An 11,635-nucleotide genomic window follows, 5' to 3' on the forward strand; every position below is an offset into this window, starting at 1 on the left:
CATGATAATCATCATGCTGTATATTGCACACATAGAATTTATTCATCTTACGACTAGAAATTTGTACTCTTTGACCACCTTCACCCATTTTTGCCATCTACCTGACCCCTGGCAAACACCAATCTGCCTGTGTTCTATCAGTTTGTTTGTCTGTTTTTCTTCCAGTTTCATTGAGAGATAATTGACATATAGCACTGTATATGTTTATGGTGTACAGCAAAATTATTTGACTTACATACATCATGAAATGTTTACCACACAAGTTTAGTGAACTTCCATCATCTCATATAGATACAAAATAAGAGAAAATATTTTCCACGTAATGAGAACTCTTAGGCTTTATTCTCTTCAATTTTCATATATAACATAGAGCAGTATTTATTGTATTAACCATGCTGTGCATTACATCTCTAGTACTTATTTATCTTATAACTGGAAGTTTGTACCTGTTGACCACCTTCATCCAATTCCCCCTGCCCTCATCCCTCCTCTGGTAACCACATATATGATTATATGATCTATTTTTCTATGAGTTTGTTTGTTTGTTTTTTGAAGTATAATTGACCTACAACACTATGTTAGCTCCTGGTGCACAACATAGTGACTTGATATTTCTAAACATTACAAAATAATCACCACAATAATTCTAGTTACCCTATGTCACCATACAAATATATTACATTATTGATTATATTCCCCATGCTGGACATGTTTTTCTTTTCCTCCAAAGTTAAATAACATCATACAGTATTTGCCTTTCTATTTTTCTTTATCTGACTTATTTTCCTTAGAATAATAATCTCAAAATTCATCAATGTTGTCAAAAATGACAGGATTGCCTTCTTTTTTATGAATCAACAATATTACATTGTATATGTATACACATCACCTTTATCTATCCATTCAACCACTGACAGTAAGGTTGCTACCATGTCTTGGCAATTGTAAGAAATACTGCAATGAACATGGGTGTTTATATATCTCTTTGAGATAGTGATTTCATTTCCTTTAGATATATACCCAGAAGCGAATTCCTGGATCGTATGATAGTTCTATTTTTAATTTTTCGAGGAAACTCCATACTGTTTTACACAGTGGCTATACCAATGTACATCCCCAACCAACAGTATACTAAAGTTCCCTTTATCCCTCATCCTCACCAGCACTTTTCTTTTGTCTTTTTGATGATAACCATCCTAAAAGTTGTGAGGTGACATCTTATGATGGTTTTGATTTGCATTTCCCTGATGATTAGTGATGTTGAGCACCTCTTTATGTACCTATTGGCCATCTGTGTGTCTTCTTTAGAAAAATCTATTCAGATCCTCTGCCCGTTTTTAATTGGATTTTTTGTACTGAGTTTTATGAGCTTTTAAAATATATATTTTGGATATTAACCCCATACCAGATAAGTGGTTTACAAATAGTTTTCCCATTTGGTAGGTTGCCTTTTCATTTTGTTTAGTTTCTTTTCTTGTGGATAAGCTTTTCAGTTTGATGTAGCCCCACTTGTTTATTTTTGCTTTTGTTGCTTGTGCTTTGGGTATTGTATCCAAAATATCATTACCAAATCATAAAACTCTTACATTAAATTTCAAGAAGCATTTATTCTGTTTTAATGTAAGAGTTTTATGATTTCAGTCCTTACATTGAAGTCATTAATCTATTTTGAGTTAACTTTTTGAGTGGTGTAAGATAGAAGTCCTTTATTCTTTTGCATGTGACCATCCAATTTTTCAAGCAACATTCATTGAAGAAAATGTCTCTTCTCCATCGAGTATTCTTCCTACACTTGTCAAATAGTAGTTGACAATATATACTATGGTTTATTTCTGAGCTATCTCAATTCTGTTCCATTGGACTATGTGTCTGTTTTTATGACAGTTCCATACTGTTTTGATTACTATAGTCTTGTAGTATAGTTTTAAATAGGAAGTGGGCTTCTTTCAGAGCTTTGTTCTTTCTTAAAATTGTTTGGCTATTTAGGGTCTTTTGAAATTCCATATAAATTTTAGAGTCTTTTTTTTTTTTAACCTCTGTGAAAAATGCCATTGTAATTTTGATAGGGATTTTGTTGTGTCTTTAGATAGCTTTGGATAGTATGGACATTTAAAGATATTGATTCTCACAATCCATATTCGTGGGATATCTTTCCATTGATTTCTCTCTTTTTCAATTTATTTCATCAATGTCTTATACTTTTCATTTTGTAGGTGTTTACCTTCTTAGTTAACATTTTTCCCAAGTATTTTACTATTTTTGATGCTATTATGAATGGAACTAACTTCCTTATTCTTTTTCAGTTAGTTTGTTGTAAGCATGTAGAAACACAACAGACTTTTGTATGTTGATTTTTTTATCCTGCATCTTTATTGAATTCTTTGAATAGTTCTAACAGTTTTTCTGGTGAAGTCCTTAGGATTTTCCATATAGAAGATCATGTCTTATACAAAGACAATTTTACTTCTTTCTTTCTGATTTGCATGCATGCCTTATTTTTTTTTTCTTTTTCTTGTCTGATTGCTCCCTCTAGAACTTCCAGTATTATGTTGAAAAAGAATGATGAGAATGGTTACACTTATGTTTGTTCCTGGTTTTAGAGGAAAAGCTTTCAAACTTTCACCACTGAGTATGATGTTGGCTATGGGCTTGTTATACATGACCTTTAGTTTGTTGAAGTATGTTCTTTCTATAATCAATTTATTGAGAATTTTATTATGAAAAGATGTCATATTTCGTCAAAAGTTTTTAATGCAGCTTTTAAGATGACCATATGATTTTTTAAAATTAACTTTTATTGGAGTATGGTTGCTTTACACTGTTGTGTTAGCCTCCACTGCACAACAAAATGAATCAACCATACACATACAGATATCCCCTCCCTTTGGACTCCCCTCCAATTTAGGTTACCACAGTGCATTAGGTAGAGTTCCCTGTGCTATACAGTATGATTTTTATCTTTCATTTTTTAATGTGATTTATCTCATTTACTGATTTATGTAGGTTGAACTATCCTTGTATCCAAGGAATGAGTCCCACTTGATCATAGTGCCATTTTTTTACAGCACTGTTGAATTTGGTTTGCTAGTATTTTGTTCAGAATTTTAACATCTATATTCATCAGGGATATTGTTTGGTGGTTCAATGTGAACAAACTCACAAGGTAATCTGAGTGCAATATTTCTAGGTTTTTGTAATTAATTTTTCCTAACTTTTTCTAATTTTACACAGCTCTCATACACACATTATTTGATTGCAATCTTTAAAGCAATTCTCTATTACAGAGACCTCTCAAAGCAATAAATTTAATTATTTTTTTTATTTTTTAAAATTAATTTTATTGGAGTAGAGTTGATTTACAAAGTTGTGTTAGTTTCTGCTGTACAGCAAAGTAAATCCATTATATCTATACATATATACACTCTTTTTTAGATTCTATTCCCATGTAGGTCATTACAGAGTACTGAGTAGAGTTCCCTGTGCTATACAGTAGGTCCTTATTTGTTATCTATTATATATATAGTAGTGTGTATATGTCAATGCCAATCTCCCAATTTATTCCTCCCCCCCTTTCACCTTTGGTAACCATATGTGTGTTTTCTACATCTGTGACTCTATTTCTGGTTTGTAAATAGGTTCATTTGTAACATTTTTTGATTCCACAGAGCAATATCATATGTTATTTGTCTTTCTCTGTCTGATTTACTTTACTCAGTATGACAGTCTTTAGGTCCATCCATGTTGCTGCAAATGGCATTATTTCATTCTTTTTCATGGCTGAGTAATATTCCATTGTATACATATACCACATCTTCTTTATCCATTCCTCCATCAATGGACATTTAGGTTGCTTCCATGTCCTGGTTATTGTAAATAGTGCTGCAATGAGCATTGGGGTACATGTATCTCTATGAATTATGTTTTTTCTCTGGATATATGCCCAGGAGTAGGATTACAGGATCATATGGTAGCTCTATTTTTAGTTTTTTAAGGAACCTCCATACTGTTCTTCATAGTGGCTGAACCAATTTACATACCCTCCAACAGTGTAGGAAGGTTCCCTTTCTTCCACATCCTCTCTAGCATTTATTGTTTGTAGATTTTTTGATGATGGCCATTCTGACAGGTGTGAGGTGATACCTCATTGTAGTTTTGACTTGCATTTCTCTGAAAATTAGTGATGGTGAGCACCTTTTCATGTGCCTGTTGGCCATCTCTATGTCTTCTTTGGATAAATGTCTATTTTGATCTTCTGCTAATTTTTTGATTGTGTTCTTTGTTTTCTTGATATTGAGCTGCATGTGCTGTTTGTGTATTTGGGAGATTAATCCCTTGACAGCCACTTCACCTGCAAATATTTTCTTCCATTCTGTGAATTGTGTTTTGGTTTTGTTTATGGTTTCCTTCAGCCTATACTACAAAGCTACAGTAATCAAGACAGTGTAGTACTGGCACAAAAACAGAAATATACGTCAATGGATCAGGATAGAAATTTCAGATATAAACCCATGCACCTATGGTCACCTAATGTATGACAAAAGAGGCAAGAATGTACAATGGAGAAAAGGCAGTCTCTTCACTAAGTGGTGCTGGGAAAATTGGACAGCTACATGTAAAAGAATGAAATTAGAACATTCTCTAACACCATACACAAAATAAACTCAAAATGGATTAAAGACCTAAATGTAAGACCAGCTACTATAAAGCTCTTAGAAGAAAACATAGGCAGAACACTCTCTGACATAAATCACAGCAAGATTTTTTTTGATCCACCTCCTAGATAATGAAAATTTAAAAAACAACAAAATAATATAAAACAAAACAAGTGGGATCTAATTAAACTTAAAAGCTTTTGCACAGCAAATATATTTAATTTTAATGGAAGCAAACCTCCATTAAAGAAAGACAATCTTTCTTTTTGCATTCATATTTAATAGATTTACATAATAATTATATAATTGCAATAATAAATAAAACTGGATCTCTAGATTTGATGAAAAATAATATCATATATAAGCATAGACTAACTTGTAAGGGCAAAAAATACTTACAAACAAGCAATTAGCCAATGGGAAATGGGCCATAAAGATTCTTTTACAGAGTTAATTCAGAGTTTTGATTAATATGATGAGTTGATTAAGGGGAGGTGGGATAAAAGAGTTTTTGTTGTAAATTGTAACTAATTTATCAACTTATATAGATATATTGATTATTTGACTCACTAATTTTGCATTAGATCTGTGTTAGTTTGTTAAAGCTGCATTTAAAAAATACCACAGACTTGGTGGCTTAAACAATAGAAATTTATTTTTTTACAGTTCTGGAGGCTGGAAGTCCAAGATCAGGGTGGCTGATACTGATTTCCTCTGAGGTCTCTGTCTTTGGCTTGCAAATGGCATCCCTCTTGCTGCCAATTCACATGGTCATCCTTCTGTGCACATTAACCCCTAGTGTCTTTCCATGTGTTATAATCTCCTCTTCTTATAAGGACACCAGTCTGACTATATCAGGGCCCACCCTAATTACTTAATTTTGGCTCAATTATCACTTTAAAGGACCTATCTTCAAATACAGTCACATCCTGAAGTACTGGGAGTTATTCATCAACATATGAATTTGGAAGGGCATAATTTAGCCCATAACAATACTTAATAGAGAAAGCATATGCTATAATAATGTCTATGTTCTTTTTTCCAATAAAATTGTATTGTAATGATTTCAAATTTTCATTAGACTTAAATACAGCTTAAAACATGGAAAGGATCAGTTTAAACTTTAAAAATAGCTCTGCTAGAAGGGGATTTACTTTTATCATTTAAATGCATGCTTTAATTTATTGATCTTACATCTGAAAGCTCTTTCAGTCATATTTCAGTGTATTGTTCTATGTCTCTGACAGAAAGATGAAATATAGGTAACAGTTTCTCTAAAAGGTGACAGAGCTGTATTCTGACCCCATCTACTGACATTTGCCTCACTGTTTCTCACTCAGAAGACAAAGTAGAAAAAGACAACGGAAGTAGCTCCAGGGATATGATTATTGGGGACAGAAATTAAAATGTTTTGATCAGAGTAATTTTAAATGTAGTTAAGCTGCTATATTTGACACAGAAACTCATAGAAACAGGAATCTAAGCCACAAAGCAGTTTTCATTTAAGCATGTTTAAAGTGGAAAAAAGGAAAAGAAAAGAAGTATATTACTGGATACATTAATTTGTATTTCTAGTTCTGCTTTCTTATCTGCTTTTTTCTGTCACCCTCCTTAGGCAAGAGAAGGAGGTAAAATTTGTTATCATATGGCAACAAGAAGATTAAGGAAAGTAAAGTGTTATTTTTCATGCATTCATATTTTAAAGCATAATCATAATGCTTTATACCCTCATACTTTTCTTTTCACATGTTACACTGACCTTCCATCTGAATATGAATCAATATTGCTTTACAAAAGCTTATAAGCCTGTATGAAATACTAAGTCAATATTCCGTTTTCAACATGTTGGTAACTTAGTGTAATGCATTATCGTATCACATCAAATAACCCTGAAAACTCAGGTGTCCCTATTGTGTATAAACCTTAACACAAGTAGATCTAAATGTACAATCTAATCGCAGCAGCAGATAAGGTGTTGATACCAAGAGCCAACACGTATATAGGGCTCATTAAGTTCCAGACACACTCTAAATGATTTACATACATTAACTTATTTAATGCTCACAAAGATATAAATAAGGCACTAATATTATACACATTTTATAGGTGAGAAAATAAGCCCAAGATCCCACAGTTCGAATCCCAGGATTCAAATCCTATTAATCTGATTTGAGGGTTGGCACTCAACTTTTACACTGTAATGCTTGATATTAAGGAATCGGTCTCTAGAATCAGACTAAATTCAACTTCAAAACCTAATTCTGCCACTTAGGCAAGTTTTAAATTTTTTATTGTGATTCAATTTCCTCTCCTGTAAACTGGAAAAATACTGGCTATATATGGAAGACTATTGAGAAAGAGAAAGAAAGAGAGAGAGAGAGAGAGAGGCAAAGCAAAGTATCCCTTTAGAAAACATACAAAGCAAGGAGCTTGGCTTGGTGACTTTGACTTTTATATTCTACCTCTTAATATAACTGACTTTTGTCAAGGATCAAAGAAGTATGGTTGAGTGTGATGCAGTTCTCTAGACCACGACTAAATCTCTGACATATAACTCAAATTCTCCAGTCCATTTTTTCAACTACATATCACTCATTGATCCTGTGGCTAATCACATCATTCAAGAGGTCCTTTTGCCTATGATTGACTCAGTTCTGAGTCAGTATTTCAATACCATTTCCATTTGTGATTTATAACCTCCAGAAATAGGATTCACACTAAGGGTAAGTTCAATACATTTGGAAATGTAATAAGATACAAACTTTATATTTCTAAATGTAGCAATTTTCCATATCTGTATGAAGTCTATGCTTTGAAGCATCACTGAATATATTGAATGCTGATATGCACATGATAATTTCAATATTACTTTCAAAAATTTAACAAATTGTAAACACCGTGTAGTTGCCAAGATACTTCACTTTCATTTTTCCACCAAAGATATTACATGTAGGAATGTGCAATAAAACTCTCACAAAATGTTATCCCTATATTTATACACATCTACTTTTATTGTATTTACTTTTAACTTTTGTTAATAAGAAGAAAACCGCCTGGGCTTCCCTGGTGGCACAGTGGTTAAGAATCTGCCTGCCAATGCAAGGGACATGGGTTCGAACCCTGGTCCGGAAATATCCCACATGCCGTGGAGCAACTAAGCCCATGTGCCACAACTACTGAGCCTGCACTCTAGAGCTCGTGAGCCGCAACTACTGAGCCCACGTGCTACAACTACTGAAGCCTGTGTGCCTAGCTTCTGTGCTCCGCAACAAGAGAAGCCGCAACAATGAGAAGCTGGTGCACCACAGCCAAGAGTAGCCCTGCTCACCACAACTAGAGAAAGCCTGCACACAGCAACGATGACCCAACACAGCCAAAACAAACAAACAAACAAATAAATTTATTTAAAAAAAAGAAGAAAACAGCCAGACCTAACAGTTTAATAATTACTCATTATGATATTAGTTAAAACATCTAAAAGCATATGCAATGGTGTAATTGCAGGTGTTGCTATTATTGCAGTTTTCAATCTTTCTTTCAAAAGAAAGAAATTAAGAAAAAAAGGAAGGAGGGAAAGAAGGAGGAAAAGAAGAAAGATGTAAGGAGAGAGGGAGGAAGAGAAAAGGAAAGAAGAAAGAGAAAAAAAAAAGAAAGAGAAGAAAAGGACCAACACAAGTATTTGTTTTAACCATGATAACTATTCTTAAAGTAAGATTCTCTCCTAATGGATCAGCAGGCTTATATCCAGAATATTTTCTTGAAATTTATGTCTTTCTTCTTTGTGTTAATAGCTTTGTTTTTGGTCCAGCACCATTCACTAATAGCATCTCATTTTAATTACATGGAATCAGCTAATTTCACAAATATCACAGATGATACCTATCTCTTCTGAGATGAATGTCCTTTCATTCATAGATTTGCCTAGTGGGTGCTGAAAGGCTCCTATACAGTACTGAAAATTTTGCAATCATAATTTTTTTAAATTTTGTTATTCCTGGCATCTGGCCTCCTGATTTAGAATTTATGCACATACTCTGCTTAGGAAAGAGATCACATTTTGAGTTATTTAATTTAGTTATTATTTGAATGCTTTTTCTTTACTCAAAAAAGTTATCATATCATCCTTTAATCATCATGTTTTATTATATATGTATATATTTGTATACACACAGGGGATTTGAGATGTCCTATATATTTCAAGGTCAGACTGTCTTTATTGCCCTCAGCATGAGGAATATGTATACATGAGATGAATGTCGCATATGGAAACAAAATCCCCCCCCCCACACTCTCTAAAGACAAAAGTATTTCTTGTGTTCAAATAAAGCTGCAAAGGCAGTCTCCAAACAAGCATTATTTTGGATCAATAGCTAGAAATTGAATAAAACAATGTCTCATGCTGTTTTATAGAATTTTCAAAAGGTTTGCAGCATATGAACCCAATTTTTCAAGCTCCACATGGGGATTTATTGTCTTGTTTCTTTTTTCTTTGAAAAAAATCATCATTCACAAAATAACAATAATAAAAATAAAAAAATAAATTAAACTCAAGGGAGTTTTCCTTAAAAGAAGAGACATGAAAGCATGTTTATTTAGGGATCATACTCCCATTTTATGAGAGAAGCCAATCTGATAACTCAAGGCTATTCAAGGATTGAGAGGATTATATGTCACACTTCCCTTTTTTATTTTGACTTCTAAGAAATTAAAAATACATTTTGAGAGTGTTCAATTCTCTTTCCTAGATATTGTATCCTTATGTTAAAATGATTATCTCAACATAAAGAAACAACCTAATGTTAGAAAAGGACATACATAATGCATAAAGATAATAAATATAAATATTCACAATGATGATTCAATATAAAAACTGACATTTAAAAAAAAGTTTCCTAAGGTTCTAATTATACTTTCACCTTTATTAACTTGTTTCTCATGCTGACATTGATAGCAAAATATACTTTTCTACGTGATTTAAAAATAATATTCGGAAGAACATTTTCTCATTCAAAATAAAAAAAAAACCTGCTTCTTTCTAACATTGCTTTATTTTCAAGTCTTGTTTTAAAAAAATCATTCTCACTTTAACAAAGGGTTCAGTTCTGCTTTACCTTCTTCAGTAAGGATTTGGCCAAAAATAGCTAAATTTTATTTGGGATTCCAGACATAAGTATAAGCATTTTATGAATTTGAATTCTAGGAAAACATATAACAGGAAACAAAGCAATTTTCACTGGGGCTGTTAAGATCTTTCTTTAATACTGTCTGAAATTAATCATTATTAGTAAATATCCAAATTTGACAGATAGAAGTAAAAGTTAAAACAGTTTGAATCTATGATCAACCCTTTCTCCATTTAACGTTGATACCTCTAATTACAGTGTCAGTATCCTGAAATGAATAGACTCATTTCCCCTAAGATCGGACCAGTTTCCTCATCTTTTAATTATACATTATTATGAATGCTTAACCACAAGGATACTGTAGCCCCCTCCTGTGAAATGGATAAACTATATTAGTATGCTCAACCACCACCAAGTGAAGCCAAAAGGGAAAAAAATGAAATAACACTAAAATAGAAGATTATGTAGATTTCTATCTTTGATACAAACCTGAAGCTACTTACATGATGCTCATAACCTGTTGGGAGGAGTTCCCAGAGCAAATTATTCATTTTAGTTCCATATACCCAGAATCAAAGGAGTCATTTTCAATATAAAACATAATAACATATAATTCTTTATATTAGTTTAGCCTGCCTATCAATATTCTTAACTTAAAATGTTTTATTTGTAATCACTGCACAGAATTTTAAATACAAAAACATATTAGTTTCTTGCCATCTTTTTTTGTCTTTAATGCCTCACAGGTAATTATGCATTTTATGGAAGTTGTGTACAAATAAGTCAAACGGAAATATATCAAACTTGTGAGTTTCATGACTTGTGCAGTTTAATAAGAAATTTGATTGCTTCAAAATATAACTGGAAAGCAAAACAAAAATGGTGAACTATGAAATAATAAAAATATGTAAGTATGAATGATATAAAAAGACAATACCTGGTGGAGCTAATACCTGATATCCTTCTGGCAGGGTTTACCTCTCAGGCAAAGTTGTGAAGTAGACACATTTTTTTAATCTATAAATTTCCAAATCTCTTCTTAAAGCACATTTTTCCCAAATCCCTATAAGAACTCTTACTCTGAATACAACATCAAAATCTGCTTCCCGGAAAATATCTACTATCTGTCATTTATTCTAATCATTCTTACACTCTAATTTTTATTTTAAATTTTGGAAAAAAAATGTCTAACCTGCAGATACTAATATTTTCAATGTTAGTGAACAGGTCTAAGATGCCCTCCAAACATAGTTATACCAATACCAATACTAATGACATTGATAATCATAGGATTGGTCTAGCTTGTTGGATAGTACACAAACTGTTGCCTTTTCTAGTTTTTCTAAATCTTAAAATCCAATACGAATTTAAAGGGCAGTTTGTGATTTTCATTACATAAATTTGATCTTTTGCTGTATTAGATTTTAATCTCCCTATAAATCAGGGACATGTCTATTATATTCACTTTTGTATCCCCATCAACTAGTGCAGTGTCTTAACACTGAAAAAACAATTGCTGAACAAATATTGAATCAAAACTTGGGTAATTACTTTTTATTCTTTGAGATCATCTAAAAACTGATTAGAATTCTGTCCATTTCTCAGTTGATTAATAACAATTCAATTTTCTGAAGATAGTGTTGTTAAGAAACTCCTATAACATTTTCCCCATTTCCAATTTATAGTAAGGAGAGAATAGGAATTAGGTATTCTCTCCAATTCAATATAGTTGGTCACCCTAAACCTGTCTCCTCGAACAAATTCTAACTGCAATTTTCTTTTTCTAAAACTTCTTGTCCAATTTTGGCAGTAGACATACATGAGGATATAGTAAGCTTCATTATTCTGAGGACAGCTGGG

The 11,635-nt window shown here is 32.4% G+C and overlaps 1 long non-coding RNA gene across 1 annotated transcript in view; it reads right to left on the minus strand.

Annotated features, from left to right (window-relative positions):
* Positions 1 to 11,635, minus strand: part of LOC309653140 — an 803,279-nt gene that overhangs the window by 649,570 nt on the left and 142,074 nt on the right. The window lies entirely within an intron of this gene.

The sequence above is a fragment of the Balaenoptera physalus genome (assembly GCF_965194825.1).
Source record: "Balaenoptera physalus genome assembly, chromosome: X".
NCBI lineage: Eukaryota > Metazoa > Chordata > Mammalia > Artiodactyla > Balaenopteridae > Balaenoptera > Balaenoptera physalus.